Below are 20,994 nucleotides of genomic sequence, written 5' to 3' on the forward strand. Positions count from 1 at the left end.
TCTCTGCTGAAGCCCAAATGATCAAATTGGCAAATCTTTTGTGAAGACCTGTGCTTCTCAAGGTCCTTGACTGCAACCGCTAATGCCTGATATGGTGATATGTCCCTCGTAGCTCTATGGCACTACCACTAACCATTATTATTTTTTCTTCCACTTTTTAAATATTTCAGAGCTCATATATGAAATTTTTCCCCTTAAAACAGTGTTTAAAATTCAGCATATGCTGATTTATAATGTTCTGGTGGTAACTGTCCCGTATAGAATTGTTGGAAATACCGTTTGACTGGTCTGCGCATGCTTGCGTCGGAATGCCAATCAGCCCCTCCGTGAGCATGCGCAGTAGAAGACTGACGTCACGGCATCGAATGAGATAAAGTTTGTTAAAAAAATTATTTTCGTTGTTTCGGATGATGAAAAGACAATATGGGAGGTCGACTTAGTTATATGTGTTTTATAGAACTAGTCCACGTAGGCAGGTGGAAGAAACCCTGATTTTTCAGCTTCACCAGGATCGAGAGAAAAAGTCATCTCACAGAGTATTTAAGGGCTCGTTTTGAATGCCTGTTTGTGATTGGTCAGTTCTTTCGAAAATTGCAGTTCTGCGCTGTGTCTTGTCTCTAAACTTCCAGATAATACTCCCACTGTTCGCCTCCAACCGTCTCCTCTCTGCCTTTTATTTGGCTTCTTAATAAAAGCTTAAATTCTTCTCAAAACATTCTCTTAACCTTTTCTGCTCAAGCGTTCTAAAATTACATGCAGTTGGAAGCTTCTCTTTCTTCCCTGCTGAAGCCCAAATGATCAAATTGTCAAATCTTTTGTGGAGACCTTTGCTGCTCAAGGTCTTTGACTGCAACCGCTAATGTCTGTTATGGTGATATGTCCCTCGTAGCTCTATGGCATGACCACTAACCATTGTTATTTTTTCTTCCACTTTTTAAATAATTCAGAGCTCATATATGACATTTTTTCACCATAAAACAGTGTTTAAACCTCAGCATATGCTGATTTATAATGGTCTGGTGATAACTATCCCGTATAGAAATGTTGGAAATACCGTTTGACTGGTCTGCGCATGCTTGCTTCGGAATGCCAATCAGCCCTCCACGAGCATGCGCAGTAGAAGACTGACGTCACGGCATCGAATGAGATAAAGTTTGTTTAAAAAATTATTTTCGTTGTTTCCGATGATGAAAAGACAATCTGGGAAGTCGACTTAGTTATATGTGTTTTATAGAACTAGTCCACGTAGGCAGGTGGAAGAAACCCTGATTTTTCAGCTTCACCAGGATCGAGAGAAAAAGTAATCTCACAGAGTATTTAAGGGCTCGTTTTGAAGGTTTGTTTGTGCTTGGTTAGTTCTTTCGAAAATTTCAGTTCTGCGCTGTGTCACTTCGCTAAACTTACAGATAATGCTTCCACTGTTCGCCTCTAACCACTTCCAACCGTCTCTTCTCTGCCTTTTATTTGGCTTCTTAAGAAAAGCTTAAATTCTTCTCAAAACATTCTCTTAACCTTTTTTGCTCAAGCGTTTCAAAATTAAATGCAATTGGAAGCTTCTCTTTCTTCTCTGCTGAAGCCCAAATAATCAAATTGGCAAATCTTTTGTGGAGACCTGTGCTGCTCAAGGTCTTTGACTGCAACCGCTAATGTCTGTTATGGTGATATGTCCCTCGTAGCTCTATGGCATGACCACTAACCATTGTTATTTTTTCTTCCACTTTTTAAATAATTCAGAGCTCATATATGACATTTTTCCCCTTAAAACAGTGTTTAAAACTCAGCATATGCTGATTTATAATGTTCTGGTGGTAACTGTCCCGTATAGAATTGTTGGAAATACCGTTTGACTGGTCTGCGCATGCTTGCGTCGGAATGCCAATCAGCCCCTCCGTGAGCATGCGCAGTAGAAGACTGACGTCACGGTATCGAATGAGATGAAGTTTGTTTAAAAAATTATTTTCGTTGTTTCGGATGATGAAAAGACAATATGGGAGGTCGACTTAGTTACATGTGTTTTATAGAACTAGTCCACGTAGGCAGGTGGAAGAAACCCTGATTTTTCAGCTTCACCAGGATCGAGAGAAAAAGTCATCTCACAGAGTATTTAAGGGCTCGTTTTGAATGCCTGTTTGTGATTGGTTAGTTCTTTCGAAAATTGCAGTTCTGCGCTGTGTTTCCTCGCTAAACTTACAGATAATACTCCCACTGTTCGCCTCTAACCACTTCCAACCGTCTCTTCTCTGCCTTTTATTTGGCTTCTTAAGAAAAGCTTAAATTCTTCTCAAAACATTCTCTTAACCTTTTTTGCTCAAGCGTTCTAAAATTAAATGCAGTTGGAAGCTTCTCTTTCTTCTCTGCTGAAGCCCAAATGATCAAATTGGCAAATCTTTTGTGAAGACCTGTGCTTCTCAAGGTCCTTGACTGCAACCGCTAATGCCTGATATGGTGATATGTCCCTCGTAGCTCTATGGCACTACCACTAACCATTATTATTTTTTCTTCCACTTTTTAAATATTTCAGAGCTCATATATGAAATTTTTCCCCTTAAAACAGTGTTTAAAATTCAGCATATGCTGATTTATAATGGTCTGGTGGTAACTGTCCCGTATAGAATTGTTGGAAATACCGTTTGACTGGTCTGCGCATGCTTGCGTCGGAATGCCAATCAGCCCCTCCGTGAGCATGCGCAGTAGAAGACTGACGTCACGGCATCGAATGAGATAAAGTTTGTTAAAAAAATTATTTTCGTTGTTTCGGATGATGAAAAGACAATATGGGAGGTCGACTTAGTTATATGTGTTTTATAGAACTAGTCCACGTAGGCAGGTGGAAGAAACCCTGATTTTTCAGCTTCACCAGGATCGAGAGAAAAAGTCATCTCACAGAGTATTTCAGGGCTCGTTTTGATTGCCTGTTTGTGATTGGTCAGTTCTTTTGAAAATTGCAGTTCTGCGCTGAGTCTTCTCGCTAAACTTCCAGATAATACTCCCACTGTTCGCCTCTAACCACTTTCAACCGTCTCTTCTCTGCCTTTTATTTGGCTTCTTAATAAAAGCTTAAATTCTTCTCAAAACATTCTCTTAACCTTTTTTGCTCAAGCGTTCTAAAATTACATGCAGTTGGAAGCTTCTCTTTCTTCCCTCCTGAAGCCCAAATGATCAAATTGGCAAATCTTTTGTGGAGACCTGTGCTGCTCAAGGTCCTTGACTGCAACCGGTAATGTCTGTTATGGTGATATGTCCCTCGTAGCTCTATGGCATGACCAATAACCATTATTATTTTTTCTTCCACTTTTTAAATAATTCAGAGCTCATATATGACATTTTCCCCCTCAAAACAGTGTTTAAAACTCAGCATATGCTGATTTATAATGGTCTGGTCGGAACTGTCCCGTATAGAATTGTTGGAAATACCGTTTGACTGGTCTGCGCATGCTTGCGTCGGAATGCCAATCAGCCCCTCCGCGAGCATGCGCAGTAGAAGACTGACGTCACGGTATCGAATGAGATGAAGTTTGTTTAAAAAATTATTTTCGTTGTTTCGGATGATGAAAAGACAATATGGGAGGTCGACTTAGTTATATGTGTTTTATAGAACTAGTCCACGTAGGCAGGTGGAAGAAACCCTGATCTTTCAGCTTCACCAGGATCGAGAGAAAAAGTCATCTCACAGAGTATTTCAGGGCTCGTTTTGAATGTTTGTTTGTGATTGGTCAGTTCTTTCGAAAATTGCAGTTCTGCGCTGTCTCTTCGCTAAATTTACAGATAATGCTTCCACTGTTCGCCTCTAACCCTTTCCAACCGTCTCTTCTCTGCCTTTTATTTGGCTTCTTAATAAAAGCTTAAATTCTTCTCAAAACATTCTCTTAACCTTTTTTGCTCAAGCGTTTCAAAATTAAATGCAATTGGAAGCTTCTCTTTTTTCTCTGCTGAAGCCCAAATGATCAAATTGGCAAATCTTTTGTGGAGACCTGTGCTGCTCAAGGTCTTTGACTGCAACCGCTAATGTCTGTTATGGTGATATGTCCCTCGTAGCTCTATGGCATGACCACTAACCATTGTTATTTTTTCTTCCACTTTTTAAATAATTCAGGGCTCATATATGACATGTTTTCCCCTTAAAACAGTGTTTAAACCTAAGCATATGCTGATTTATAATGGTCTGGTGATAACTATCCCGTATAGAAATGTTGGAAATACCGTTTGACTGGTCTGCGCATGCTTGCGTCGGAATGCCAATCAGCCCCTCCGCGAGCATGCGCAGTAGAAGACTGACGTCACGGTATCGAATGAGATGAAGTTTGTTTAAAAAATTATTTTCGTTGTTTCGGATGATGAAAAGACAATCTGGGAGGTCGACTTAGTTATATGTGTTTTATAGAACTAGTCCACGTAGGCAGGTGGAAGAAACCCTGATTTTTCAGCTTCACCAGGATCGAGAGAAAACGTCATCTCACAGAGTATTTAAGGGCTCGTTTTGATTGCCTGTTTGTGATTGGTCAGTTCTTTCGAAAATTGCAGTTCTGCGCTGTGACTCCTCGCTAAACTTACAGATAATACTCCCACTGTTCGCCTCTAACCACTTCCAACCGTCTCTTCTCTGCCTTTTATTTGGTTTCTTAATAAAAGCTTAAATTCTTCTCAAAACATTCTCTTAAGCTTTTTTGCTCAAGCGTTCTAAAATTATATGCAGTTGGAAGCTTCTCTTTCTTCCCTGCTGAAGCCCAAATGATCAAATTGTCAAATCTTTTCTGGAGACCTGTGCTGCTCAAGGTCTTTGACTGCAACCGCTAATGTCTGTTATGGTGATATGTCTCTCGTAGCTCTATGGCATGACCACTAACCATTGTTATTTTTTCTGCCACTTTTTAAATAATTCAGAGCTCATATATGACATGTTTTCCCCTTAAAACAGTGTTTAAAACTCAGCATGTGCTGATTTACAATGGTCTGGTGGTAACTGTCCCGTATAGAATTGTTGGAAAAACAGTTTGACTGGTCTGCGCATGCTTGCTTCGGAATGCCAATCAGCCCCTCCGAGAGCATGCGCAGTAGAAGACTGACGTCACGGTATCGAATGAGTTGAAGTTTGTTAAAAACATTATTTTCGTTGTTTCCGATGATGAAAAGACTATCTGGGAAGTCGACTTAGTTAAATGTGTTTTATAAAACTAGTCCACGTAGGCAGGTGGAAGAAACCCTGATTTTTCAGCTTCACCAGGAACGAGAGAAAAAGTAATCTCACAGAGTATTTAATGGCTCGTTTTGACTGCCTGTTTGTGATTGGTCAGTTCTTTCGAAAATTGCAGTTTTGCGCTGTGTCTCTTCGCAAAACTTTCAGATAATGCTTCCACTGTTCGCCTCCAACCGTCTCTTTGCCTTTTATTTGGCTTCTTACGAAAAGCTTAAATTCTTCTCAAAACATTCTCTTAACCTTTTATGCTCAATCGTTTCAAAATTAAATACAATTGGAAGCTTCTCTTTCTTCTCTGCTGAAGCCCAAATGATCAAATTGGCAAATCTTTTGTGGAGACCTGTGCTGCTCAAGGTCTTTGACTGCAACCGCTAATGTCTGTTATGGTGATATGTCCCTCGTAGCTCTATGGCATGACCACTAACCATTGTTATTTTTTCTTCCACTTTTTAAATAATTCAGAGCTCATATATGAAATTTTTCCCCTTAAAACAGTGTTTAAAACTCAGCATATGCTGATTTATAATGTTCTGGTGGTAACTGTCCCGTATAGAATTGTTGGAAATACCGTTTGACTGGTCTGCGCATGCTTGCGTCGGAATGCCAATCAGCCCCTCCGTGAGCATGCGCAGTAGAAGACTGACGTCACGGCATCGAATGAGATAAAGTTTGTTAAAAAAATTATTTTCGTTGTTTCGGATGATGAAAAGACAATATGGGAGGTCGACTTAGTTATATGTGTTTTATAGAACTAGTCCACGTAGGCAGGTGGAAGAAACCCTGATTTTTCAGCTTCACCAGGATCGAGAGAAAAAGTCATCTCACAGAGTATTTAAGGGCTCGTTTTGAATGCCTGTTTGTGATTGGTCAGTTCTTTCGAAAATTGCAGTTCTGCGCTGTGTCTTGTCGCTAAACTTCCAGATAATACTCCCACTGTTCGCCTCTAACCACTTCCAACCGTTTCTTCTCTGCCTTTTATTTGGCTTGTTAATAAAAGCTTAAATTCTTCTCAAAACATTCTCTTAACCTTTTTTGCTCAAGCGTTCTAAAATTACATGCAGTTGGAAGCTTCTCTTTCTTCCCTGCTGAAGCCCAAATGATCAAATTGGCAAATCTTTTGTGGAGACCTTTGCTGCTCAAGGTCCTTGACTGCAACCGCTAATGTCTGTTATGGTGATATGTCCCTCGTAGCTCTATGGCATGACCACTAACCATTATTATTTTTTCTTCCACTTTTTAAATAATTCAGAGCTCATATATGACATTTTTCCCCTCAAAACAGTTTTTAAAACTCAGCATATGCTGATTTATAATGGTCTGGTCGGAACTGTCCCGTATAAAATTGTTGGAAATACCGTTTGACTTGTCTGCGCATGCTTGCGTCGGAATGCCAATCAGCCCCTCCGTGAGCATGCGCAGTAGAAGATTGACGTCACGGTATCGAATGAGATGAAGTTTGTTTAAAAAATTATTTTCGTTGTTTCCGATGATGAAAAGATAATCTGGGAGGTCGACTTAGGTATATGTGTTTTATAGAACTAGTCCACGTAGGCAGGTGGAAGAAACCCTGATTTTTCAGCTTCACCAGGATCGAGAGAAAAAGTCATCTCACAGAGTATTTAAGGGCTCGTTTTGACTGCCTGTTTGTGATTGGTCAGTTCTTTCGAAAATTGCAGTTCTGCGCTGTGACTCCTTGCTAAACTTACAGATAATACTCCCACTGTTCGCCTCTAACCACTTCCAACCGTCTCCTCTCTGCCTTTTATTTGGCTTCTTAATAAAAGCTTAAATTCTTCTCAAAACATTCTCTTAACCTTTTTTGCTCAAGCGTTTCAAAATTAAATGCAATTGGAAGCTTCTCTTTCTTCTCTGCTGAAGCCCAAATGATCAAATTGGCAAATCTTTTGTGGAGACCTGTGCTGCTCAAGGTCTTTGACTGCAACCGCTAATGTCTGTTATGGTGATATGTCCCTCGTAGCTCTATGGCATGACCACTAACCATTGTTATTTTTTCTTCCACTTTTTAAATAATTCAGAGCTCATATATGACATTTTTTCACCATAAAACAGTGTTTAAACCTCAGCATATGCTGATTTATAATGGTCTGGTGATAACTATCCCGTATAGAAATGTTGGAAATACCGTTTGACTGGTCTGCGCATGCTTGCTTCGGAATGCCAATCAGCCCTCCACGAGCATGCGCAGTAGAAGACTGACGTCACGGCATCGAATGAGATAAAGTTTGTTTAAAAAATTATTTTCGTTGTTTCCGATGATGAAAAGACAATCTGGGAAGTCGACTTAGTTATATGTGTTTTATAGAACTAGTCCACGTAGGCAGGTGGAAGAAACCCTGATTTTTCAGCTTCACCAGGATCGAGAGAAAAAGTCATCTCACAGAGTATTTCAGGGCTCGTTTTGAATGTTTGTTTGTGATTGGTCAGTTCCTTCGAAAATTGCAGTTCTGCGCTGTCTCTTCGCTAAACTTACAGATAATGCTTCCACTGTTCGCCTCTAACCACTTCCAACCGTCTCTTCTCTGCCTTTTATTTGGCTTCTAAAGAAAAGCTTAAATTCTTCTCAAAACATTCTCTCAACCTTTTTTGCTCAAGCGTTTCAAAATTAAATGCAATTGGAAGCTTCTCTTTCTTCTCTGCTGAAGCCCAAATGATCAAATTGGCAAATCTTTTGTGGAGACCTGTGCTGCTCAAGGTCTTTGACTGCAACCGCTAATGTCTGTTATGGTGATATGTCCCTTGTAGCTCTATGGCATGACCACTAACCATTGTTATTTTTTTTCCACTTTTTAAATAATTCAGAGCTCATATATGACATTTTTTCACCTTAAAACAGTGTTTAAACCTCAGCATATACTGATTTATAATGGTCTGGTGATAACTATCCCGTATAGAAATGTTGGAAATACCGTTTGACTGGTCTGCGCATGCTTGCTTCGGAATGCCAATCAGCCCTCCACGAGCATGCGCAGTAGAAGACTGACGTCACGGCATCGAATGAGATAAAGTTTGTTTAAAAAATTATTTTCGTTGTTTCCGATGATGAAAAGACAATCTGGGAAGTCGACTTAGTTATATGTGTTTTATATAACTAGTCCACGTAGGCAGGTGGAAGAAACCCTGATTTTTCAGCTTCACCAGGATCGAGAGAAAAAGTCATCTCACAGAGTATTTCAGGGCTCGTTTTGATTGCCTGTTTGTGATTGGTCAGTTCTTTTGAAAATTGCAGTTCTGCGCTGAGTCTTCTCGCTAAACTTCCAGATAATACTCCCACTGTTCGCCTCTAACCACTTTCAACCGTCTCTTCTCTGCCTTTTATTTGGCTTCTTAATAAAAGCTTAAATTCTTCTCAAAACATTCTCTTAACCTTTTTTGCTCAAGCGTTCTAAAATTAAATGCAATTGGAAGCTTCTCTTTCTTCCCTCCTGAAGCCCAAATGATCAAATTGGCAAATCTTTTCTGGAGACCTGTGCTGCTCAAGGTCTTTGACTGCAACCGGTAATGTCTGTTATGGTGATATGTCCCTCGTAGCTCTATGGCATGACCAATAACCATTATTATTTTTTCTTCCACTTTTTAAATAATTCAGAGCTCATATATGACATTTTCCCCCTCAAAACAGTGTTTAAAACTCAGCATATGCTGATTTATAATGGTCTGGTCGGAACTGTCCCGTATAGAATTGTTGGAAATACCGTTTGACTGGCCTGCGCATGCTTGCGTCGGAATGCCAATCAGCCCCTCCGAGAGCATGCGCAGTAGAAGACTGACGTCACGGTATCGAATGAGTTGAAGTTTGTTAAAAACATTATTTTCGTTGTTTCCGATGATGAAAAGACTATCTGGGAAGTCGACTTAGTTAAATGTGTTTTATAAAACTAGTCCACGTAGGCAGGTGGAAGAAACCCTGATTTTTCAGCTTCACCAGGAACGAGAGAAAAAGTAATCTCACAGAGTATTTAATGGCTCGTTTTGACTGCCTGTTTGTGGTTGGTCAGTTCTTTCGAAAATTGCAGTTCTGCGCTGTGTCTCTTCGCAAAACTTTCAGATAATGCTTCCACTGTTCGCCTCCAACCGTCTCTTTGCCTTTTATTTGGCTTCTTACGAAAAGCTTAAATTCTTCTCAAAACATTCTCTTAACCTTTTATGCTCAAGCGTTTCAAAATTAAATACAATTGGAAGCTTCTCTTTCTTCTCTGCTGAAGCCCAAATGATCAAATTGGCAAATCTTTTGTGGAGACCTGTGCTGCTCAAGGTCTTTGACTGCAACCGCTAATGTCTGTTATGGTGATATGTCCCTCGTAGCTCTATGGCATGACCACTAACCATTGTTATTTTTTCTTCCACTTTTTAAATAATTCAGAGCTCATATATGAAATTTTTCCCCTTAAAACAGTGTTTAAAACTCAGCATATGCTGATTTATAATGTTCTTGTGGTAACTGTCCCGTATAGAATTGTTGGAAATACCGTTTGACTGGTCTGCGCATGCTTGCGTCGGAATGCCAATCAGCCCCTCCGTGAGCATGCGCAGTAGAAGACTGACGTCACGGTATCGAATGAGATGAAGTTTGTTTAAAAAATTATTTTCGTTGTTTCGGATGATGAAAAGACAATATGGGAGGTCGACTTAGTTACATGTGTTTTATAGAACTAGTCCACGTAGGCAGGTGGAAGAAACCCTGATTTTTCAGCTTCACCAGGATCGAGAGAAAAAGTCATCTCACAGAGTATTTAAGGGCTCGTTTTGAATGCCTGTTTGTGATTGGTTAGTTCTTTCGAAAATTGCAGTTCTGCGCTGTGTTTCCTCGCTAAACTTACAGATAATACTCCCACTGTTCGCCTCTAACCACTTCCAACCGTCTCTTCTCTGCCTTTTATTTGGCTTCTTAAGAAAAGCTTAAATTCTTCTCAAAACATTCTCTTAACCTTTTTTGCTCAAGCGTTCTAAAATTAAATGCAGTTGGAAGCTTCTCTTTCTTCTCTGCTGAAGCCCAAATGATCAAATTGGCAAATCTTTTGTGAAGACCTGTGCTTCTCAAGGTCCTTGACTGCAACCGCTAATGCCTGATATGGTGATATGTCCCTCGTAGCTCTATGGCACTACCACTAACCATTATTATTTTTTCTTCCACTTTTTAAATATTTCAGAGCTCATATATGAAATTTTTCCCCTTAAAACAGTGTTTAAAATTCAGCATATGCTGATTTATAATGGTCTGGTGATAACTATCCCGTATAGAAATGTTGGACATACCGTTTGACTGGTCTGCGCATGCTTGCTTCGGAATGCCAATCAGCCCCTCCGCGAGCATGCGCAGTAGAAGACTGACGTCACGGCATCGAATGAGATAAAGTTTGTTTAAAAAATTATTTTCGTTGTTTCCGATGATGAAAAGACAATCTGGGAGGTCGACTTAGTTATATGTGTTTTATAGAACTAGTCCACGTAGGCAGGTGGAAGAAACCCTGATTTTTCAGCTTCACCAGGATCGAGAGAAAAAGTCATCTCACAGAGTATTTAAGGGCTCGTTTTGAATGCTTGTTTGTGATTGGTTAGTTCTTTCGAAAATTGCACTTCTGCGCTGTGTCTTCTCGCTAAACTTCCAGATAATACTCCCACTGTTCGCCTCTAACCACTTCCAACCGTCTCTTCTCTGTCTTTTATTTGGCTTCTTAATAAAAGCTTAAATTCTTCTCAAAACATTCTCTTAACCATTTTGGCTGAAGCGTTCTAAAATTACATGCAGTTGAAAGCTTCTCTTTCTTCTCTGCTGAAGCCCAAATGATCAAATGATCAAATCTTTTGTGGAGACCTGTGCTGCTCAAGGTCCTTGACTGCAACCGCTAATGCCTGATATGGTGATATGTCCCTCGTAGCTCTATGGCACTACCACTAACCATTATTATTTTTTCTTCCACTTTTTAAATATTTCAGAGCTCATATATGAAATTTTTCCCCTTAAAACAGTGTTTAAAATTCAGCATATGCTGATTTATAATGGTCTGGTGGGAACTGTCCCGTATAGAATTGTTGGAAATACCGTTTGATTGGTCTGCGCATGCTTGCGTCGGAATGCCAATCAGCCCCTCCGTGAGCATGCGCAGTAGAAGACTGACGTCACGGCATCGAATAAGATAAAGTTTGTTAAAAAAATTATTTTCGTTGTTTCGGATGATGAAAAGACAATATGGGAGGTGGACTTAGTTATATGTGTTTTATAGAACTAGTCCACGTAGGCAGGTGGAAGAAACCCTGATTTTTCAGCTTCACCAGGATCGAGAGAAAAAGTCATCTCACAGAGTATTTAAGGGCTCGTTTTGAATGCCTGTTTGTGATTGGTCAGTTCTTTCGAAAATTGCAGTTCTGCGCTGTGTCTTGTCGCTAAACTTCCAGATAATACTCCCACTGTTCGCCTCTAACCACTTCCAACCGTTTCTTCTCTGCCTTTTATTTGGCTTCTTAAGAAAAGCTTAAATTCTTCTCAAAACATTCTCTTAACCTTTTTTGCTCAAGCGTTCTAAAATTAAATGCAATTGGAAGCTTCTCTTTCTTCTCTGCTGAAGCCCAAATGATCAAATTGGCAAATCTTTTGTGAAGACCTGTGCTTCTCAAGGTCCTTGACTGCAACCGCTAATGCCTGATATGGTGATATGTCCCTCGTAGCTCTATGGCACTACCACTAACCATTATTATTTTTTCTTCCACTTTTTAAATATTTCAGAGCTCATATATGAAATTTTTCCCCTTAAAACAGTGTTTAAAATTCAGCATATGCTGATTTATAATGGTCTGGTGATAACTATCCCGTATAGAAATGTTGGACATACCGTTTGACTGGTCTGCGCATGCTTGCTTCGGAATGCCAATCAGCCCCTCCGCGAGCATGCGCAGTAGAAGACTGACGTCACGGCATCGAATGAGATAAAGTTTGTTTAAAAAATTATTTTCGTTGTTTCCGATGATGAAAAGACAATCTGGGAGGTCGACTTAGTTATATGTGTTTTATAGAACTAGTCCACGTAGGCAGGTGGAAGAAACCCTGATTTTTCAGCTTCACCAGGATCGAGAGAAAAAGTAATCTCACAGAGTATTTAAGGGCTCGTTTTGAAGGTTTGTTTGTGCTTGGTCAGTTCTTTCGAAAATTGCACTTCTGCGCTGTGTCTTCTCGCTAAACTTCCAGATAATACTCCCACTGTTCGCCTCTAACCACTTCCAACCGTCTCTTCTCTGTCTTTTATTTGGCTTCTTAATAAAAGCTTAAATTCTTCTCAAAACATTCTCTTAACCTTTTTGGCTGAAGCGTTCTAAAATTACATGCAGTTGAAAGCTTCTCTTTCTTCTCTGCTGAATCCCAAATGATCAAATGATCAAATCTTTTGTGGAGACCTGTGCTGCTCAAGGTCCTTGACTGCAACCGCTAATGCCTGATATGGTGATATGTCCCTCGTAGCTCTATGGCACTACCACTAACCATTATTATTTTTTCTTCCACTTTTTAAATATTTCAGAGCTCATATATGAAATTTTTCCCCTTAAAACAGTGTTTAAAATTCAGCATTTGCTGATTTATAATGGTCTGGTGGTAACTGTCCCGTATAGAATTGTTGGAAATACCGTTTGATTGGTCTGCGCATGCTTGCGTCGGAATGCCAATCAGCCCCTCCGTGAGCATGCGCAGTAGAAGACTGACGTCACGGCATCGAATAAGATAAAGTTTGTTAAAAAAATTAATTTCTTTGTTTCGGATGATGAAAAGACAATATGGGAGGTCGACTTAGTTATATGTGTTTTATAGAACTAGTCCACGTAGGCAGGTGGAAGAAACCCTGATTTTTCAGCTTCACCAGGATCGAGAGAAAAAGTCATCTCACATAGTATTTAAGGGCTCGTTTTGAATGCCTGTTTGTGATTGGTCAGTTCTTTCGAAAATTGCAGTTCTGCGCTGTGTCTTGTCGCTAAACTTCCAGATAATACTCCCACTGTTCGCCTCTAACCACTTCCAACCGTTTCTTCTCTGCCTTTTATTTGGCTTCTTAATAAAAGCTTAAATTCTTCTCAAAACATTCTCTTAACCTTTTTTGCTCAAGCGTTCTAAAATTACATGCAGTTGGAAGCTTCTCTTTCTTCCCTGCTGAAACCCAAATGATCAAATTGTCAAATCTTTTGTGGAGACCTTTGCTGCTCAAGGTCCTTGACTGCAACCGCTAATGTCTGTTATGGTGATATGTCCCTCGTAGCTCTATGGCATGACCACTAACCATTATTATTTTTTCTTCCACTTTTTAAATAATTCAGAGCTCATATATGACATTTTTCCCCTCAAAACAGTGTTTAAAACTCAGCATATGCTGATTTATAATGTTCTGGTGGTAACTGTCCCGTATAGAATTGTTGGAAATACCGTTTGACTGGTCTGCGCATGCTTGCGTCGGAATGCCAATCACCCCCTTCGTGAGCATGCGCAGTAGAAGATTGACGTCACGGTATCGAATGAGATGAAGTTTGTTTAAAAAATTATTTTCGTTGTTTCGGATGATGAAAAGACAATATGGGAGGTCGACTTAGTTACATGTGTTTTATAGAACTAGTCCACGTAGGCAGGTGGAAGAAACCCTGATTTTTCAGCTTCACCAGGATCGAGAGAAAAAGTCATCTCACAGAGTATTTAAGGCCTCGTTTTGAATGCCTGTTTGTGATTGGTTAGTTCTTTCGAAAATTGCAGTTCTGCGCTGTGTTTCCTCGCTAAACTTACAGATAATACTCCCACTGTTCGCCTCTAACCACTTCCTACCGTCTTTTCTCTGCCTTTTATTTGGCTTCTTAAGAAAAGCTTAAATTCTTCTCAAAACATTCTCTTAACCTTTTTTGCTCAAGCGTTCTAAAATTAAATGCAGTTGGAAGCTTCTCTTTCTTCTCTGCTGAAGCCCAAATGATCAAATTGGCAAATCTTTTGTGAAGACCTGTGCTTCTCAAGGTCCTTGACTGCAACCGCTAATGCCTGATATGGTGATATGTCCCTCGTAGCTCTATGGCACTACCACTAACCATTATTATTTTTTCTTCCACTTTTTAAATATTTCAGAGCTCATATATGAAATTTTTCCCCTTAAAACAGTGTTTAAAATTCAGCATATGCTGATTTATAATGGTCTGGTGGTAACTGTCCCGTATAGAATTGTTGGAAATACCGTTTGATTGGTCTGCGCATGCTTGCGTCGGAATGCCAATCAGCCCCTCCGTGAGCATGCGCAGTAGAAGACTGACGTCACGGCATCGAATGAGATAAAGTTTGTTAAAAAAATTATTTTCGTTGTTTCGGATGATGAAAAGACAATATGGGAGGTCGACTTAGTTATATGTGTTTTATAGAACTAGTCCACGTAGGCAGGTGGAAGAAACCCTGATTTTTCAGCTTCACCAGGATCGAGAGAAAAAGTCATCTCACAGAGTATTTAAGGGCTCGTTTTGAATGCCTGTTTGTGATTGGTCAGTTCTTTCGAAAATTGCAGTTCTGCGCTGTGTCTTGTCGCTAAACTTCCAGATAATACTCCCACTGTTCGCCTCTAACCACTTCCAACAGTTTCTTCTCTGCCTTTTATTTGGCTTCTTAATAAAAGCTTAAATTCTTCTCAAAACATTCTCTTAACCTTTTTTGCTCAAGCGTTCTAAAATTACATGCAGTTGGAAGCTTCTCTTTCTTCCCTGCTGAAGCCCAAATGATCAAATTGTCAAATCTTTTGTGGAGACCTTTGCTGCTCAAGGTCCTTGACTGCAACCGCTAATGTCTGTTATGGTGATATGTCCCTCGTAGCTCTATGGCATGACCACTAACCATTATTATTTTTTCTTCCACTTTTTAAATAATTCAGAGCTCATATATGACATTTTTCCCCTCAAAACAGTGTTTAAAACTCAGCATATGCTGATTTATAATGGTCTGGTCGGAACTGTCCCGTATAGAATTGTTGGAAATACCGTTTGACTGGTCTGCGCATGCTTGCGTCGGAATGCCAATCAGCCCCTCCGCGAGCATGCGCAATAGAAGACTGACGTCACGGTATCGAACGAGATGAAGTTTGTTTAAAAAATTATTTTCGTTGTTTCGGATGATGATAAGACAATCTGGGAGGTCGACTTAGTTATATGTGTTTTATTGAACTAGTCCACGTAGGCAGGTGGAAGAAACCCTGATTTTTCAGCTTCACCAGGATCGAGAGAAAAAGTCATCTCACAGAGTATTTAAGGGCTCGTTTTGAAGGTTTCTTTGTGCTTGGTCAGTTCTTTCGAAAATTGCAGTTCTGCGCTGTGTCTCTTCGCTAAACTTACAGATAATGCTTCCACTGTTCGCCTCTAACCACTTCCAACCGTCTCTTCTCTGCCTTTTATTTTGCTTCTTAAGAAAAGCTTAAATTCTTCTCAAAACATTCTCTTAACCTTTTTTGCTCAAGCGTTTCAAAATTAAATGCAATTGGAAGCTTCTCTTTCTTCTCTGCTGAAGCCCAAATGATCAAATTGGCAAATCTTTTGTGGAGACCTGTGCTGCTCAAGGTCTTTGACTGCAACCGCTAATGTCTGTTATGGCGATATGTCCCTCGTAGCTCTATGGCATGACCACTAACCATTGTTATTTTTTCTTCCACTTTTTAAATATTTCAGAGCTCATATATGAAATTTTCCCCCTTAAAACAGTGTTTAAAACTCAGCATATGCTGATTTATAATGTTCTGGTGGTAACTGTCCCGTATAGAATTGTTGGAAATACCGTTTGACTGGTCTGCGCATGCTTGCGTCGGAATGCCAATCAGCCCCTCCGTGAGCATGCGCAGTAGAAGACTGACGTCACGGTATCGAATGAGATGAAGTTTGTTTAAAAAATTATTTTCGTTGTTTCGGATGATGAAAAGACAATATGGGAGGTCGACTTAGTTACATGTGTTTTATAGAACTAGTCCACGTAGGCAGGTGGAAGAAACCCTGATTTTTCAGCTTCACCAGGATCGAGAGAAAAAGTCATCTCACAGAGTATTTAAGGGCTCGTTTTGAATGCCTGTTTGTGATTGGTTAGTTCTTTCGAAAATTGCAGTTCTGCGCTGTGTTTCCTCGCTAAACTTACAGATAATACTCCCACTGTTCGCCTCTAACCACTTCCAACCGTCTCTTCTCTGCCTTTTATTTGGCTTCTTAAGAAAAGCTTAAATTCTTCTCAAAACATTCTCTTAACCTTTTTTGCTCAAGCGTTCTAAAATTAAATGCAGTTGGAAGCTTCTCTTTCTTCTCTGCTGAAGCCCAAATGATCAAATTGGCAAATCTTTTGTGAAGACCTGTGCTTCTCAAGGTCCTTGACTGCAACCGCTAATGCCTGATATGGTGATATGTCCCTCGTAGCTCTATGGCACTACCACTAACCATTATTATTTTTTCTTCCACTTTTTAAATATTTCAGAGCTCATATATGAAAATTTTCCCCTTTAAACAGTGTTTAAAATTCAGCATATGCTGATTTATAATGTTCTGGTGGTAACTGTCCCGTATAGAATTGTTGGAAATACCGTTTGACTGGTCTGCGCATGCTTGCGTCGGAATGCCAATCAGCCCCTCCGTGAGCATGCGCAGTAGAAGACTGACGTCACGGCATCGAATGAGATAAAGTTTGTTAAAAAAATTATTTTCGTTGTTTCGGATGATGAAAAGACAATATGGGAGGTCGACTTAGTTATATGTGTTTTATAGAACTATTCCACGTAGGCAGGTGGAAGAAACCCTGATTTTTCAGCTTCACCAGGATCGAGAGAAAAAGTCATCTCACAGAGTATTTAAGGGCTCGTTTTGAATGCCTGTTTGTGATTGGTCAGTTCTTTCGAAAATTGCAGTTCTGCGCTGTGTCTTGTCTCTAAACTTCCAGATAATACTCCCACTGTTCGCCTCTAACCACTTCCAACCGTTTCTTCTCTGCCTTTTATTTGGCTTCTTAATAAAAGCTTAAATTCTTCTCAAAACATTCTCTTAACCTTTTTTGCTCAAGCGTTCTAAAATTACATGCAGTTGGAAGCTTCTCTTTCTTCCCTGCTGAAGCCCAAATGATCAAATTGGCAAATCTTTTGTGGAGACCTGTGCTGCTCAAGGTCCTTGACTGCAAAAGCTAATGTCTGTTATGGTGATATGTCCCTCTTAGCTCTATGGCATGACCACTAACCATTATTATTTTTTCTTCCACTTTTTAAATAATTCAGAGCTCATATATGACATGTTTTCCCCTTAAAACAGTGTTTAAAACTCAGCATATGCTGATTTATAATGGTCTGGTCGGAACTGTCCCGTATAGAATTGTTGGAAATACCGTTTGACTGGTCTGCGCATGCTTGCGTCGGAATGCCAATCACCCCCTTCGTGAGCATGCGCAGTAGAAGACTGACGTCACGGTATCGAATGAGATGAAGTTTGTTTAAAAAATTATTTTCGTTGTTTCCGATGATGAAAAGATAATCTGGGAGGTCGACTTAGGTATATGTGTTTTATAGAACTAGTCCACGTAGGCAGGTGGAAGAAACCCTGATTTTTCAGCTTCACCAGGACCGAGAGAAAAAGTCATCTCACAGAGTATTTAATGGCTCGATTTGACTGCCTGTTTGTGATTGGTCAGTTCTTTCGAAAATTGCAGTTCTGCGCTGTGACTCCTTGCTAAACTTACAGATAATACTCCCACTGTTCGCCTCTAACCACTTCCAACCGTCTCCTCTCTGCCTTTTATTTGGCTTCTTAATAAAAGCTTAAATTCTTCTCAAAACATTCTCTTAACCTTTTTTGCTCAAGCGTTCTAAAATTACATGCAGTTGGAAGCTTCTCTTTCTTCCCTGCTGAAGCCCAAATGATCAAATTGTCAAATCTTTTGTGGAGACCTTTGCTGCTCAAGGTCTTTGACTGCAACCGCTAATGTCTGTTATGGTGATATGTCCCTCGTAGCTCTATGGCATGACCACTAACCATTGTTATTTTTTCTTCCACTTTTTAAATAATTCAGAGCTCATATATGACATTTTTTCACCATAAAACAGTGTTTAAACCTCAGCATATGCTGATTTATAATGGTCTGGTGGTAACTGTCCCGTATAGAATTGTTGGAAATACCGTTTGACTGGTCTGCGCATGCTTGCGTCGGAATGCCAATCAGCCCCTCCGTGAGCATGCGCAGTAGAAGACTGACGTCACGGCATCGAATGAGATAAAGTTTGTTAAAAAAATTATTTTCGTTGTTTCGGATGATGAAAAGACAATATGGGAGGTCGACTTAGTTATATGTGTTTTATAGAACTAGTCCACGTAGGCAGGTGGAAGAAACCCTGATTTTTCAGCTTCACCAGGATCGAGAGAAAAAGTCATCTCACAGAGTATTTAAGGGCTCGTTTTGAATGCCTGTTTGTGATTGGTCAGTTCTTTCGAAAATTGCAGTTCTGCGCTGTGTCTTGTCGCTAAACTTCCAGATAATACTCTCACTGTTCGCCTCTAACCACTTCCAACCGTTTCTTCTCTGCCTTTTATTTGGCTTCTTAATAAAAGCTTAAATTCTTCTCAAAACATTCTCTTAACCTTTTTTGCTCAAGCGTTCTAAAATTACATGCAGTTGGAAGCTTCTCTTTCTTCCCTGCTGAAGCCCAAATGATCAAATTGGCAAATCTTTTGTGGAGACCTTTGCTGCTCAAGGTCCTTGACTGCAACCGCTAATGTCTGTTATGGTGATATGTCCCTCGTAGCTCTATGGCATGACCACTAACCATTATTATTTTTTCTTCCACTTTTTAAATAATTCAGAGCTCATATATGACATTTTTCCCCTCAAAACAGTGTTTAAAACTCAGCATATGCTGATTTATAATGGTCTGGTGATAACTATCCCGTATAGAAATGTTGGAAATACCGTTTGACTGGTCTGCGCATGCTTGCTTCGGAATGCCAATCAGCCCTCCACGAGCATGCGCAGTAGAAGATTGACGTCACGGCATCGAATGAGATAAAGTTTGTTTAAAAAATTATTTTCGTTGTTTCCGATGATGAAAAGACAATCTGGGAAGTCGACTTAGTTATATGTGTTTTATAGAACTAGTCCACGTAGGCAGGTGGAAGAAACCCTGATTTTTCAGCTTCACCAGGATCGAGAGAAAAAGTCATCTCACAGAGTATTTCAGGGCTCGTTTTGAATGTTTGTTTGTGATTGGTCAGTTCTTTCGAAAATTGCAGTTCTGCGCTGTCTCTTCGCTAAACTTACAGATAATGCTTCCACTGTTCGCCTCTAACCACTTCCAACCGTCTCTTCTCTGCCTTTTATTTGGCTTCTAAAGAAAAGCTTAAATTCTTCTCAAAACATTCTCTCAACCTTTTTTGCTCAAGCGTTTCAAAATTAAATGCAATTGGAAGCTTCTCTTTCTTCTCTGCTGAAGCCCAAATGATCAAATTGGCAAATCTTTTGTGGAGACCTGTGCTGCTCAAGGTCTTTGACTGCAACCGCTAATGTCTGTTATGGTGATATGTCCCTCGTAGCTCTATGGCATGACCACTAACCATTGTTATTTTTTTTCCACTTTTTAAATAATTCAGAGCTCATATATGACATTTTTTCACCTTAAAACAGTGTTTAAACCTCAGCATATACTGATTTATAATGGTCTGGTGATAACTATCCCGTATAGAAATGTTGGAAATACCGTTTGACTGGTCTGCGCATGCTTGCTTCGGAATGCCAATCAGCCCCTCCGCGAGCATGCGCAGTAGAAGACTGACGTCACGGCATCGAATGAGATAAAGTTTGTTTAAAAAATTATTTTCGTTGTTTCCGATGATGAAAAGACAATCTGGGAGGTCGACTTAGTTATATGTGTTTTATAGAACTAGTCCACGTAGGCAGGTGGAAGAAACCCTGATTTTTCAGCTTCACCAGGATCGAGAGAAAAAGTAATCTCACAGAGTATTTAAGGGCTCGTTTTGAAGGTTTGTTTGTGCTTGGTCAGTTCTTTCGAAAATTGCACTTCTGCGCTGTGTCTTCTCGCTAAACTTCCAGATAATACTCCCACTGTTCGCCTCTAACCACTTCCAACCGTCTCTTCTCTGTCTTTTATTTGGCTTCTTAATAAAAGCTTAAATTCTTCTCAAAACATTCTCTTAACCATTTTGGATGAAGCGTTCTAAAATTACATGCAGTTGAAAGCTTCTCTTTCTTCTCTGCTGAATCCCAAATGATCAAATGATCAAATCTTTTGTGGAGACCTGTGCTGCTCAAGGTCCTTGACTGCAACCGCTAATGCCTGATATGGTGATATGTCCCTCGTAGCTCTATGGCACTACCACTAACCATTATTATTTTTTCTTCCACTTTTTAAATATTTCAGAGCTCATATATGAAATTTTTCCCCTTAAAACAGTGTTTAAAATTCAGCATATGCTGATTTATAATGGTCTGGTGGTAACTGTCCCGTATAGAATTGTTGGAAATACCGTTTGATTGGTCTGCGCATGCTTGCGTCGGAATGCCAATCAGCCCCTCCGTGAGCATGCGCAGTAGAAGACTGACGTCACGGCATCGAATAAGATAAAGTTTGTTAAAAAAATTATTTTCGTTGTTTCGGATGATGAAAAGACAATATGGGAGGTCGACTTAGTTATATGTGTTTTATAGAACTAGTCCACGTAGGCAGGTGGAAGAAACCCTGATTTTTCAGCTTCACCAGGATCGAGAGAAAAAGTCATCTCACATAGTATTTAAGGGATCGTTTTGAATGCCTGTTTGTGAT

This window comes from Salminus brasiliensis, chromosome 9, assembly GCF_030463535.1.
Source record: "Salminus brasiliensis chromosome 9, fSalBra1.hap2, whole genome shotgun sequence".
In the NCBI taxonomy this organism is placed as follows: domain Eukaryota; kingdom Metazoa; phylum Chordata; class Actinopteri; order Characiformes; family Bryconidae; genus Salminus; species Salminus brasiliensis.